Genomic DNA, 15543 nt, shown 5'->3' with positions numbered 1-15543 from the left:
ATCCCCGATATCTAGAGCTGCTAGTTGTTCTCTGGCATGAGTATTCAAAAAATGAATTAGTCTATTGGCCTGTTCGGGCATGTTTCTCAATAATTTTCTGGCCTTTTGAATCTCCACTCAGGCTATTTCTATCAATTCAATTTGCTCATGGATAGTCTGTATTGATCTCCATTGATCAGTGATGGACTGGCCAATCTTAGTCCATAAAATTGTTTTGATTTCTAATAGAGATTTATGAAGAGTAAGATCTTTCTCCAAGGATTTTACCTTATTTTCCAAGGCCTTTACCTCTCTTGTTTTTTCAGCCATAGTTATTTTAGATTTATCATAGCTTACGTCTAACTTGGTCAGCTTTTCTTTGGCTTCCTTTAGCTCTGCCATTTGGAGTTCTAATTCTTTTATTTCCTTCATCATCTTTTCCATGCTCATGCTGGTATCTGGTACTGTTGTTGTTGCTGCTGAAGTATCTGTGGCTGATGTACCTGTTGTTGATGCTGGGGCAGTGGGAGGGACTGCTATTGTTGCTGTAGGAGGAGCAGTTGTAGCTATTGGGGCTGCTTGAGATGGTTGAGAGGCCAACTCTCCCTGTTTTTCCTGCAATGCTTTCTCCAAAGCCTGCTCTGTTTCACTTAGCCTTTGATTCATTTTTATTAACAACTCCATCATGTCTTCTTCTTCTTTTTCTTTCACTATCTCTATGGTCTGCGGATGCATAGTGACTGGCAGTTTTAACTGTTTCTTGAGGGCAGCTATGTCATCCTCCTTTTTCTTTATTAGTGCTTTTATTGCCTTAGGATCCTTGGGATTATGTCCCAGCTCAATGATGATTTCTTCCAAGGACTTTATCATGTTGTCCTTGGCCAAAGAGGATGCCTTTTCCAACTCTAATTGAGCAGATGTATTGTTTAGTGAATTCTGCAATTGCTGAGCTAGTATGGCTTTATCTGCTAAAGTGGAATAAACCATTTCACTGGTTTATTTATGCAGCTCAACTTGGTCCAAAGGGTGAATTTCTTTGGCAAGAGCCTCCAGATTTGTTCTAATATAATCGGCAGCTGACTGTGGCTGCTGCACTGTGGGCTTGAAATGACTCAAGATCAATTTCCCTTCCTTGATATCATATGCAGACATCAATCTCTGTTGTTTGGCAGGAGTCATTTTAAGGAACTGATCGTAAAGTTGCATTCTTATTGGCTCATTTTGCACTTTGATGTCCATGAATGGCCTCTTAATATCAGAACTTTGTTTTCTTTGTGGCCGTGCTGATGAAATTTCCATACTAGGCTGTTTTCCCAACTGTTGTCCATGAGAACTGGTAAGCGATTCTATTCCTGGGGAAGTTAGTGGGTTGTTTTCCCTTTCACTTCTTGGACTTTCAATGATCTCCTCTATAACTTCCTCTTCAGGTAGAGGATACACTCTCTACTTCTTTCCTTTTGGCTGCTCTGCTGGCCCACTTATGGTTGTGGCCTCTTCCTGGTCCCTTTTTCTGCCCTTCTCCTCATTGACAGGAGTCTGCAATGCTGGTATCTCTGGTGCATTGGTCTGGGCAGGAGGAATTTGCCCTTGGCCTTGCTACTGTGATGATGTTGGCTGATCTGTCATTTCTTGTTGCTCTGAATGCAACACTTCTTTGCCTTTGGATGTCCTTGCAGGTGGAGTATTTTCTTGGGTAGGTTGTTGTGAAGTTGCAGTAGATGATGTGCCCGCTCCAATGTGGCGAGGTAATTTGAAAGAGACCTACCCAAAAGAGTCCAGGTCAAGAGTTTTTTCAAGGTCTTTCATTTCCTGCTCCATTTTCTCTTCCTCAGTAATCTGTTCTACCAATGTGCCCTCTACCCATTCATCTTGATTAGCATACTGTTCTATATCAGGGATTCTACAATGTTCATAGCCTGATAGCCTATATTTTGTCTTTCTATCATGGATAAATCCTTTTGGGTCATAGGGTACCCACCAAAAACTCCTTTTTAGTTTGAGTTGCTCACCTAATATCTTTTCAGCATCTTTCCACCCTTCCTTTTTGTTAATAATGAGGGGGCCTAGTTGGTTTCTTAGCTTCAGCTGAGCCTTTTTCTTGGCATCATAAAAATGAGTCAAATCTGAGCTAATAAATTGCCTAAAGTATTCAAGGGAAAAAAGTCTCATAGGTACATACTTTGGCAGCTTGTAGGGGCACAATTCACAGCCATAAATTCTGATCTCTGTGTGATTTTGGTAAAAGTACCAGTCACCTACTTTATAGATTTTGGACAGCTGCAAGATTTTCTGCATTTCAGCTGAGAGTCTGGGAGGGGTACTTCTCATCAACAGAGATGAGACTAGATATATGAATAGATCAATGAACTCACAATAAGTATAAGGAGAATTATGGACTATATGGAAGACTGGGGTCCAAAATATGACAGATCTCCTTTCTCCTTTTGCATCCAATTTCTTGACAGGGAACTGAAAACTATCTGTTTGATAGTATAAGAACAGATGATATATATATATATATATATATGTTGTATACTTGAAAACCCCTTCTCTATTTAGGCCCATGAATTGTTCATGGATTTTGTTGCTAATGAAGGTAAGAAAGTCAAACTTGATGGCAGGAGGGTGTCCTGGAATAAATATAGACATCAGAGCTAGAATGGTTTCATCAACATACTCACTTGTTCTAAAACCCAGGACATAGGATATCATGTCAATAACAGTTCTCCCAACTTCATTGAAATAGACCTGGTGAAAAGGAGGTGAGTCTCTGGGCTGGGAGTCTGGGCTCATGAATAACTTGGCAATTCAGCCTATTTCTGCAGAGGATAGTTTGGAGCCTTGGTCCAGCAAATGTTTCATAGATAGAGGAGCCAGAGGCTGATTAGGCTTGAAATGCAACATCTCATCGATTGAGTTAGGAGTGATATAGAGCATGACAGTGCCATTTGGGGACATGACTGCTATTTGAGTAGGCTAATAGTTAGCACAACACAAGAGAATTATATCTGGAAATACATTGACTGATGGAATATAATATATGGGCAGGTTGGACTCCCATATGCCATAGAGATCAGTCTTGTTGAGGTAGCTATTTCTAATTTCACAAAATGTTTGTAGATGGTCTTTGATACCCATTAAGTCTTGTATTTGGAAGTCCCTATCAACTAAGGGCAACCATTCCAACTCCTTGTGTGGTGCATTCAAGGGGGCAACATTGAGGGCCACTGGAGGTTCCATTCTTCAACCCTTTGTGATTATTTAATTTGAAATTTTGAGTTTTCACAACGACAGTAGGTAAAACAGTGCTTTTGAGTTCTTTCTGCGGGAATTGCAGGCCGAAATGAGCTTGAACTTTAGCTAAACAGGTAAATTTGCAGAGGGAGTCACATTCTGAGAAATTTCTCGGAAAAAATGGGCCGAACGGAGGTTAAAATGTAGAGGTTCGGGGGCAGCATTGTGTTTTTAGTTATGGAACTCTGGTTTTCTGTGAAAAAATGGATAAAACAGGTTGTTTTGTTGGAAATAAAGTGAAAAATAGGGATCGCTATGGTATACTTCTCAAGAGCTGTAGATTGGATTTGCACAATTTTTGGTTTCACGGATTTAACTCAGAGAAAAAGTATAAATACACATGGTTCGGTAGCAATTGAGTAAATACCTGCTTCAATGGGCGCTCTGTACAAAATGCAGGTGGCGGGCCGAGCTTGAAGACTGGTTTGCAGGCTAGAGTTAACTGGGTGGCGGACTGTACAATGAAATAGGTATTTCGGTTGAAAATCGCATGAATGCGTTGCATAGAACAAACCAATACAAATGGATGAAAATGACCATTTTGCACCAATTTGACAAAAAATTTGGTCTTGGCGGGTTTTGGCGCACTTTGGTTGGGTGACGTCAGCATGACGCAGTGATTTTGTTGCATAGCGGGGGTACGGAGGCCAACTTGGCAGTGACGTGGTAGACACGGTGGATGATATAGAGGCGGGGTGGTGGATGACGTGTCCGATGACGTGAGGGTGACGAGCGAGTGACGTTTGCAGGGATGGGGAATAGGCAGTAAGCGGTTTGGCCGCTGCACCGCCTTTGGGCCATAGTGGTATTCGAGGCGGGGGCAGCAATCACCCCGGGCGCCCGCCACCTGTCTTCTGTATGGCGGAAATACCGCCCATCCCCCGGACGCTATCGTCATATAAAGGCTTGCGATATGCATGTGGGTTGTCTGATCTAGGGGATCGGATCCAACGATTGGCGGCATGATAAACAGGCGGAGGGGTAATATATGGGACCCGCCATGTTATTTCATCGTTTTTTAAGGTTTTTGCGGAGAATTACAGTGTATTTCAACTTTGGGTTTTGTGGGTTGGTTATTTAATCAACAAAACGTTAATTAAATCCCATGGTTATATGTGCACAGGGAGGGTTGTCAACAAGGTTTCGGGTAAACCTTGGACCCCCAAAATATTGACATATGGCTTTAATAAGCCCGGGGCGGGATATTATAAAGTTTGGGGTTGTTTTATGTATTTTATGTATAATAGGGGCAGGGAATATTATATGGGAGCTATACAATAAGTTAATGTGTTAATATGGTTTTATGAATGGAGAACACTAAGTTCATAAGGTAAAAACTTAGGGTTTTAGGGAAATGAAAGGGAAATGGAAGGGTCTTTTTACACAAGAAATGTGGCTTGTTTTGGCTAAGTAAACACAAAGTTATACTTAGTATTCCTCATAAAATGAAATGAACTAGGACCACTGAGAAAATCGCACTGTCCTTGAAGGGATGTTAGTAAGTGTTCTTGGGGAAATGAGAGGGGAAATTAGTCATGCTCCAACTGCTTTGCAACCACTTTGCCATGGTTCCTGTGATAGCCATGAGATAGATCACAAAAAAGACAAAAATTTTCGTGAACTTGCTTCTGCAACATCCAACTGCCTACCCAGCCTAATACACCTAACATTTTTTCCTCTTTTTCCAGGGTGCATTTGAACTAGAAAACCCTTTCTCTTTTGTTTTCTTTTAGCTGTCCTCCCATCTAAGTCTGCCCTTATCTCTTCTAGGGGCTCAGATTTAGCTGTTGAGCACCCTTGCTTCTCTACCTAACTACTGATCTGCCAAGCTTAAACTGTTTGAACAGACCTTATTCTCTAATGCTAAAACAAGAAATTTAAACATGGACTGGCCAAGATTGAGCTATTGGGCCATCCATCAAGTGTGACAGAAGTCACTGATTGCATATTTTTAAACTTCTTTGCAAAAATAGGACAGTAGTGGCATTTTGACTAGCACACTTTCCTGGTCTTTTCTTTGGGGTTCATTTTCTTTCTTTCTTGACCAATTCATTCTTTTTTCCCTTTGATTTTTCTTTTAGGGCATACCCTCTTTACATTTTTAAAATTTTTCTGGTTTTTGAAAATATGGAATCTTTGCAGCATGGAAAGGATGATCATATTTGGCATTTCCACAGTCAATCATGAAATATGACACCTATTGGTATAGGAACCTAATAGTGGCTCCACTTGGGGATGGCTTTTCCAGGTGAAAAGCCAAGAACAGTAGGTCAGATGGCCTTATATTCAACTCTGGCTGCAATCTGAAATTTCCTTTGCTGAAGACAAACAAGTCTGTATCTCTGTAACATATATGCTTTTCCCATAAGCTGTCTTGAACAATTACAGCTTTGTCTTTGATAGTTTGCCTGAATATTGTTATCATTTTTTTATAGCTCCCAAGTTTTCTTCTTCACTTCTTCTGATAAACTCAAAATGGAATACAAAAAGGTGGCACAGATCCTTGCTTTTCCTCAAAATTTGCTGCATCTTGTTCCCTATCTTATTGCTGTAATAAACTGCTGAAAATAGACACTATTATGTACAAAATACAGTCCTAATATGTTAACAAAGAGGATCAAAATAATGCTTGAGCATCCGCCCATTGACTGGTCCATCCTCTACTTCTGTACCATCCAAACTTCTTAAAAAGTAAGTGTTGTTTCCTTGTATAGCCTGAATAGCAAAAGGTCCTTTCCATAGGAAATCAAATTTTCCATGTTTTCCTTTATCTTCCCTTCTAGAATCCCATTTCAGCACTTTGTCTCCTATGAAAAAATCCTCTGCCTTTGTCCTTTTGTCAAAAATCTTCTTCAGTTTCTCTTGTAGGATCTGAGATCTGTGATACACTTCTTCTCTGGTCTGTTGTAAATGAATTGTTTGATTGATTCTTCTCTGAATATCATTGGGTTCTGCCTGTATTTCTTGCAGCAATTTTATCACAGGGATTCCCAAGGATGAAGGGAATACAACCTCCATGCCATAAACCAACTCATAGGGGCTTGTTCCAATAGATCTCTTTGTGGTCAACCTGTCTGCCCATAGTGCATTAATAAGCTTTTTGTGCCAATTCTTCTTATTTTCCTCCAATACTTTCTTTATGATGTTGATCAAGCTCTTATTGGATGATTCAGCTAGACCATTACCTTGAGGGTAATAGGCTGTGGAATGGCCTAAGGTAATATGGTATTTATGACAAAAATTGATCATTCTTTTAGATTTAAAGGCAGCAACATTGTCAGTTATTATCTTTTCTGGACAGCCAAATCTAGATAGGATATTGGTTTCTAAAAATTGCATGATGACTGAGTCATTGGCTTGTCTACAAGGGATGGCCTCTATCCATTTGGTGAAGTAATCAGTGGTAGTTAAAATCCACTTATGTTGTCCAGAAGAGGAAGGGTGAATTTCTCCAATGAAATCTAAACCCCATTGTTGAAATGGTCTCTCAGTGGAAATGGGTTTTAGGGGTAAAGGTAACAGTTTTCTCTTGCCTTCAAAGATTTGACATTTATGGCAAGAAACTACAAATTTCTTTACATCAGCAAACAGGGAGGGCCAATAAAACCCAGCTCTTAGGATTTTATCAGCTGTTGATTTCCAATACAAATGTCCGCCACAATCCCCTGCATGAAATTCTTTAAGCACTTTGTTAGTTTCATCCTTTGTTAAGCAATTTAGTAAAATCCCTTCATGATTTTTCCAAAATAAAACATTGTCTACAATACAAAACTTTGAAGCTTTCATTTTCAAGAATCTCTTTTTAGTTCTGGATAACCCTGGAGGAGCTTGCAGGTTTAACAATACATAAATTATATTAGCATACCAAGGTGATTGTAAGAAGGCTTGATTGATCTGTGGAGTCGCCATCTCCTGTTCGTTATCCAGTTCATTGATGTCAAGGGCTTGAAAATTGGTTTCAGTCATCAATTTGGCTAATCCTTGTCCTTTTATCAGTTTTGTTGGCTTAATTTCAATGTCATATTCCAAAATGTTAGCTATCCATTTGCCTCTTTTGCCTTCTATTCCTTCTTGAGTCAGAATGTCTTTGACCACGGCATTTGGGACATAAGCTATTATATGAGAGTATAAGATATAAACTCTGAAATCCTTGATAGCCTTTACAAGGGCATAAGCTTGTTTCTCCATGATTTGATATTTGAGTGGTGCATCTCTAAGTGCTTTGCTGAAAAAAGCAATGGGCTTCTCACATCCTTGGTCATCTTTTTGTAATAGGACAGCAGCAATAGTATGCTCAGATGCAAAGGAAAATATTATGAAGTCTCTATCAAACTTTGGGCTTGTGAGGACTGGTGTTTTGGTTAAAGCTATTTTGATTTCCTCAAAGGCTTGCTTAGCTTCTATTGTCCATTTGACTTTGGAATCTTTCTTCAGCATGTTATTCAAAAATCTTATTAGTTCAGCCAAGTTGGGTATGAATCTTCTTAGGAAATTGATCTTTCCTAGAAAAGCTTGCAATTCTTTGATATTTCTTGGGTGAGGCACTTGGAGAATAGCTTGTATTCTGTCCAGGTCAATTCTAATGCCATATTTCGAGATTATGTGACCTAAGAGTTTTCCTTATTCTAGGCCAAACAATGATTTCTTTGGGTTCAATGATATGCCATATTTTCTACAAATTAGGAACACTTGTCTGAGATGTTCTAAATGTTCTTGATCTGATTTGGAAAAAGCAATGAGGTCATCAAGATATATGACTAAAAAATCATGAATCTCTTTTGCAAAGGCTATGTCCATTGCTCGTTGAAATGTGGCCCCTGCATTTTTAAGTCCAAAAGGCATTTTTACATATTTGAAGGTTCCCCAAGGTGTTGTAAAGGCAGTTTTATCTTGATCATCCGAGTGAACTAAGATCTGGTTAAATCCTGAGAATCTATCTAACAGTGAAATCCTAGAAGTTCCCACTACCCTTTGCAAAATGTGATCCATCTTAGGTAAGGGGTATTGATCTTTCAAAGAGACTTTATTCAGATTTCTTAAGTCAACACACAGTCTTATCTCTCCCATTTTCTTCCTAGTGGGCACTAGATTTGAAATCCATTCTGAAAACCTAATAGGTGCAATTATTCCAGCTTGGTACATTCTTTTGACTTCCTTTTCAATGAGAGGAAGGAGGACTAGATTAACCCTTCTAAGTTTTTGTTTAAAAGGTTTTTGATTTTCACTTAAAGGTATTGTGTGTTGGATGACTGAAGTATCATAGGACTTGAGGTCCTCATAGCTCCATGCAAAGACATCTTGAAACTCTTTAAACAGCTCAATATATTTCAGTTTTTTATTTGGAGGCAAGGCTTTGGACAATTTTACCATCTTAGGATTTTGTGCAGTTCCTATATTACAGTCCTCAATTTCTGCATTTAAAGGCTGCATTTTTGGCTTTCTTGGTATATCATTTGAATAAAAAATATCCTCCAAAGGAGTCAAGCCTGTGGGCAAAAAATTATCCTTTAACTCAATTACTTCAGATTCTCCCTCAGCAATTTCATCAAGGTCCATTTGTTTCAGCTCTTGTAAATTTTTGCTGGTAAAGATTGTTGGATGCAACATGTGATTTGTTGTTTCAGTTGATATATTTGTTTCTAATTTGTCTGTTTGTTGTTCTTCACAAGTGGTGCTTGTGTCTATGTTTGTGCTTGAAAATTCCTCTTTCAAAGTCAAGAAATTATTGATTTGTGTATCATTTTCAAACACCTGCCAATTTTTGACATTGTCTGGAACAGCAAGTCTGTGTTTAATCTCAGCAGTAAAGTGATGGTTGGGCTCGAATGGCAGCTTACAAGTGTTGGCAAATGTTGCCAAACTGTGAGCATGTAAATTGTGGTTTCTCGGAATTTTGGTTAGCTAAAATTCTAAGAAGGTGTTGAGTATTTCAATTGCTGACCCTCTATAAACCCTTAGCCTGAGATCGTTTGTAACAAAGTTTCCCTTCATCTATTGGATAATCAAGTCCGAGTCCCCTAGAATTGAAATCCTAGTTGCCCCTAGACATTTAATCAGTTTGAGACCTAGCAAAAGGGCCTTATATTCGGCCATATTGTTTGTACATCTGAAATTCAGCCTATATGCATTCAGCATGATCATTTTGCATATTGTGTATCCAAATCCCTGCCCCTGCTCCTAGTTTATTCACTGAGCCATCAAACTCTAAGTAACATAAGATTTCTTGATTGTAACTAGCCTTAGGAGTTTTGAAAACTTGCTCAGTGGGCAGATTTGAATTTTGTAACTCACATGGTTTGGTTTGTTTGTTTGTTGCATCAATCACTTCAATAGTTTTTAGATCTTGAGCAGTGGATTCTTCATTTATGCTTGTTCCTTGTGCTGGTTCTAGAAGTTTGTCATCAGTTTTGGGGCACATTTCAACATTGTATACGATAAACGAATCCATATCAGAATGCATGGAATAAATGGGGAAATTTTGGGGTTTCTCTTGACTGCTAACCACATATTTCATCAATGTTTCTCGGTACAATCTCTTTGGCTGGCCAAAGACTGAAATGGTGGCATAGGACATGTCTAGCTGCAAGGATCCTTGGAGTTTTGCACCCCAAGATCTAGACAAAAGCATTTCATACTTTGGTGGGATATCCGCTACCACTACATCCATTAAAATAGTCTTGGCAGAGTATTGCACTAGAGATACACACAAACCTTTGATTGGGCCTAGACACCTTACCTGGCTGGAATCAAATGAAAACAAGTCTTTATATGGCCATGTGATATCTAGGTCCAATCTTTCCATCACAGATTTAGGCATCAGATTATGGGAAGCTCCCAAATCAAACATTGCATTATGTATCACTTTGTCATGAATGTTTAAGCTTAAATAGAATGGAGGGACTCCTCCATCTACTGTTTTACCATTTACCTCAGGACCAAAAATTAGTTCTGGTTGGTCATCTAAAACATTCACTGCATCTCTATTCTCTGATATTTGAAGTGACCTGTTGATTTGTTCCCTATAAACCTCATGTTTAGCCAATTCGGATAGTGGAATGGCTATTTTTAACTTACCTATTTCTGTTTCTAGGTTGAAAGGTTTTTCCACTTGAATTTTTGTATTGCGGGCAGCAAGGTTTTCCTTTTCTGTTGTGTTTCCAGTGGTTTTTTCTTCGTCATGAGTGCTGTCAAGAGCTAAATCTGCTTTGAAATTATTTTCAGGAGAGTTGTTTACATTCTTTTTTGGAGGAAAGGAGGTGGATGGCTAATTATTTGAGGGTTGCAAGTCTGATATGTCCTCAACCATTGGTTCTTTTGGATTGAGGTTTGTTTTAGCAGGGAGTTCTGTCAGGGAAGTTTTATCCTTTGCTTTTTTTGGCTGCTTGGTATCTTTCAGCTTGCTAGGTTCAGGCACATCTACCATTCTGCTTCTCAATTTGTATTGCTTATGGACTTCATAGACAGCTGCATCATACCCCTCTCTGAAATCAAATGATTCTCCGGATTTGGTTTGAAATTGGTTGAAATTATGAGCTTCTTGGTCATCTTGGGTTAAAAAGATTTGCTGTTCAATATTCAGACCCATTAGGTTGATTTGAGTATCCTCTGTTGGCTCACTAGAGGTTGAAGCTTCGGCATAGTTCTCTTGAAATGGAGGTCTGATATTATGATCAGGGCCAGCCTTCCCAGTGTTAGGATTTTGATTTTTTCTAAAGTTTGGATTTCTAGTGGTGTTACTTGGTTGACCTTCCCAAGAAGATTTCCTTTCAATGGTTTCCACTCTATCACCCAGTCTATCCATTCCTTTAATGATTGCATCTAGTTTTTTCTCAAATGAAGAAGGCTCTTCTTTGAAGGGAGTCCTTCTTTCAACTCTAGCTCGGGCTCTTTTAGAGATCAGATTGGCCTCTACACTAATAGTTATGCTTTGCATGTCCTCTAAACTCAGAGGAGCTCTTTCCATTAGTTGATATGCGATGTCAGAATCAAATCCATCAGGGAATTTGATCAAGTCTAAGTCAGGTGGAGGTTTGAGGTTTTGATGAATAGCATTGTACACATTATTGAATCTAGCACAATAGTCCTGGACAGTTTCTTGTGGGCCTCTTTTCAAGCTTTCATATTCTGATAGGATATGTAATGGGTCCTTCTTCTTTTCCCATCTGTTCAAAAAGGTTTGGTACATGGCATCCAGATCAGCAATTGTGTTTGCAGCAAGTGCCCTAAACTAGGTCCTTACATCACCAGTTAAACTTTGAACAAAAATTTTCATTCTGACATCGTTATCATGAATTTCATAGTTCTCGAAATAGTCCATCATTTTCTTAGCGTGTTGTTGTGCTGTGTAGGAGCCAGTACCATCAAAATATGTAATTTTGCTTTGATAATTCTGAGGTATAGCCCCTGGATTTGCAAGCAACTGCAGAGGAGCATATCGGTTTGCCATATTCACAGGTATAAATGGGACAGTTGGAAGCACATGGATAAGAGCTAAGATAAACGGAGTGGATGGAGGAGTGGAAGAGGTGCTTTGAAGTGATGATGGTGAACTGGAAGAAGCTGCAGCAACAGTAGAGAGGACTGCTGCTTTTCCAGGAGGCAATCGGGTAAGGTTTTGCTGAAGCATATCAAGATTTAAATCAGCAGAATTTTCTAGACTTTCTTGTCTTCTAAGATTCTTAGAGATCACGTTAGGATTTTAAAAAATAGCTGGAGGATTATGATCTGGATTTGATCTAGTGTAACGAGTTTTTTTCTTTGGAGCCAGCTTCTAAATCTGTTTTTGGTATTTTCTGGAAGTATCTGAAGGACACTACTTTTGACAATATTTTTCTTAGGCAAGTATGAATTGTGAGGGTCTTGGATTTTCCTGAAGATCCTTTGAAAACAAGAGGAAACTAATCAAATTTTTTAGACAACTGTTTAAAGCCTAAAGCTAGACTGGAGATTGACTAAAGCAACTTTTATTTACTCCTGTAATTGCACAACAAAGACAGTTTCAAAGGCTACTTGGCTAACTTCAGGCTCCATCTGTAGCTTTAGAAAGTAGACAACAGTGATAAACATAGTCATTCAGTTCCCCAGTTGAGTTGCCAATGATGTTATCACTCAGGTTGTTCCCCAAAAGCAGTGGAAAAAGGGAATACGACCGAGGTAACCACTAACCAATATTTTAGCTGCAGATTCTAGCCAATCTGCAACTAGAGAGGGCTCTCTCTTTATGATTTAGCTTTGTTTTGCTATATGTTAGGCTAGTTATGAAGCACAAGTATTTGTTTGATTTTGGATGGTGACATTCAATAGAACAAGGCTGCAAAGTGTGAGAAGTTCAGACCATTGGGTTAATGGAGTCAAATGAAAACAAACTTTTGGGTATGGTTTCTTTGGCAAAAAAAGGAACTACAGAGCAAGATGATTAATCATGGAACAATCTTCGAGCTGGGATGGGATGAAATGGAGTCAGGGAATGAAAGGCAATTAAGGATCCTTCATTATGCTAACAAAGGGAAAATGAATAAATATTACCAAGGAGTATTTAAGACTTCCTTAATTATATTCAGAGTGTAAGAACCAGGGAGACAGGAGCAGTCAAGAATTCCTGCCTATGCTAGGCCTGAAGAAAACATAAAAATGACAGGAATTGAACACAGAGCACAACAAAGTAAATTCTGGGCTATTCTTTTTTCTTGCAATTTAGAACCTGATACTTAGATGATATATAAAACACAAAAAAAGTAGAACATGAGTTAAAAATACTTATTGATCCATGAGATAATCCAAGAATTCTGAAACATGAGCTTCTACCATTAATTCCACAACCAGAGAGTTCATCAGCAAAGCATTCCAGCAATCTTTATTCAGAAGAGTTATCAAAATTTACAACACATGTCCATAATGATATTCACCAACCCCTAACACTTGGATTGGGGAGGTATTTGTACAAAAAGAGTTACAAAACATCTCATATAGAAAATATCAAGGAATAACTTTATCCATCTACTTCTTCAAAGGCAGTAAATGACATTGAAAACAGAGTGCAATGAGTGTAGGAGTAACTTCCGTTGTACTGGCTGCCTTAGGTGGTCTGATATATTTGACTTTTTAACTCAATGAGTTGGCTGGTAGCTGTCTCTTTATTTCACGTCCATGCATTGCTGTCTTGGCCCTTTCATCTGTGCCTGATTCTGCTTTAACGCGTTTTGGCATGAATTCCTTCCTCTGTTGTTTTCATTTTTGTGATAGGTGGCACATATATTGAATTTGAATTAATGCAAATGACCAAAAGAGAACTAAAACTACATTGGTAAAATCTCTAACGTGCTCTGCCACCATTGGTCTGTTGGCAACTGGTGTCTTTGTAGTTTTATCAATATTTCATCAGCTTCAGTATACCTGTAGAAATTGGGATGTACTTCAAAAAGATGTGTTATTTCATGCTCAATATAGAACAGATTTTCTAACTTGTCATAGAAGCTTTGTCTAGAGGGAGGTACTATGTCTTCTGAAGTGCTTGATGATGCTGTGATCTGATTGGAAACATATGTATTCACCCTGTGAGCATATTGTTCATGTGTCAACAGCCTCTGATTGTTGGTTAACAAACTGGGTAGACCCTTTTACTGCAAGACTGTAAACTTTTTTGTAAAAGCATTTATTTCTATCTGCATTTCTTAACACTTTCTCTCCAAATTTTGTATAAAATTCATAGTTAGCACCTTTTTAATTGTCAAAATGGTACCTGTTTTGTCTCCGATATTTAGAGCTGCTAGTTGTTCTCTGGTATGAGTATTCAAAAAATGAATTAGTCTATTGGCCTATTCGGGCATGTTTCTCAATAATTCTCTGGCCTTTTGAATATCCACTCAGGCTATTTCTATCAATTCAATTTTCTCATGGATAGTCTGTATTGATCTCCATTGATCAGTGATGGACTGGCCAATCTTAGTCCATAAAATTGTTTTGATTTCTGATAGAGATTTATGAAGAGTAATATCTTTCTCCAAGGATTTTACCTTATTTTCCAAGGCCTTTACCTCTCTTGTTTTTTCAGCCATAGTTATTTTAGATTTATCATAGCTTACGTCTAACTTGGCCAGCTTTTCTTTGGCTTCCTTTAGCTCTACCATTTGGAGTTCTAATTCTTTTATTTCCTTCATCATCTTTTCCATTCTCATGCTGGTATCTGGTACTATTGTTGTTATTGTTGAAGTATATGTGGCTAATGTACCTGTTGTTGATGTTGGGGTAGTGGGAGGGACTACTATTGTTGTTGTAGGAGGAGCAGTTATAGCTATTGGGGTTGCTTGAGATGGCTGAGAGGCCAACTCTCCCTATTTTTCCTGCAATGCTTTCTCCAAAGCCTGCTCTGTTTCACTTAGCCTTGGACTCATTTTTATTAACAACTCCATCATGTCTTCTTCTTCTTTTTCTTTCACTATCTCTGTGGTCTGCAGATGCATAGTGACTGGCAGTTTTAACTGTTTCTTGAGGGCAGCTATGTCATCCTCCTTTTTCTTTATTAGTGCTTTTATTGCCTTAGGATCCTTGGGATTATGTCCCAGCTCAATGATGATTTCTTCCAAGGACTTTATCCTGTTGTCCTTGGCTAGAGAGGATGCCTTTTCCAACTCTAATTGAGCAGATGTATTGTTTAGTGAATTCTGCAATTGCTGAGCTAGTATGGCTTTATCTGCTAAAGTGGAATAAACCATTTCACTGGTTTGTTTGTGCAGCTCAACTTGGTCCAAAGGGTGAATGTCTTTGGCAAGAGCCTCCAGATTTGTTCTAATATAATCGGCAGCTGACTGTGGCTGCTGCACTGTGGGCTTGAAATGACTCAAGATCAATTTCCCTTCCTTGATATCATATGCAGACATCAATCTCTGCTGTTTGGCAGGAGTCATTTTGAGGAACTGATCGTAAAGCTGCATTCTTATTGGCTCATTTTGCGCTTTGATGTCCATGAATGGCATCTTAATATCAGAACTTTGTTTTCTTTGGTGCCGTGCTGATGAAATTTCCATACTAGGTTGTTTTCCCAACTGTTGTCCATGAGAACTGGTAAGCGATTCTATTCCTGGGGAAGTTAGTGGGCTGTTTGCACTTTCACTTCTTGGACTTTCAATGATCTACTCTATAACTTCCTCTTAAGGTAGAGGATCCACTCTCTACTTCTTTCTTTCTGGCTGCTCTGCTAGCCCACTTATGGGTGTGGCCTCTTCTCGGTCCATTTTTCTACCCTTCTCCTCATTGAGAGGAGTATGCAATGTT

This window comes from Pinus tabuliformis, chromosome 5_2, assembly GCF_031772625.1.
Source record: "Pinus tabuliformis cultivar Carrire ecotype Pingquan chromosome 5_2, CPIR1, whole genome shotgun sequence".
Classification (NCBI taxonomy): Eukaryota; Viridiplantae; Streptophyta; class Pinopsida; order Pinales; family Pinaceae; genus Pinus; species Pinus tabuliformis.
The sequence above is the reverse complement of the archived record's forward strand: the minus strand, read 5'-3'. Positions refer to the sequence as shown.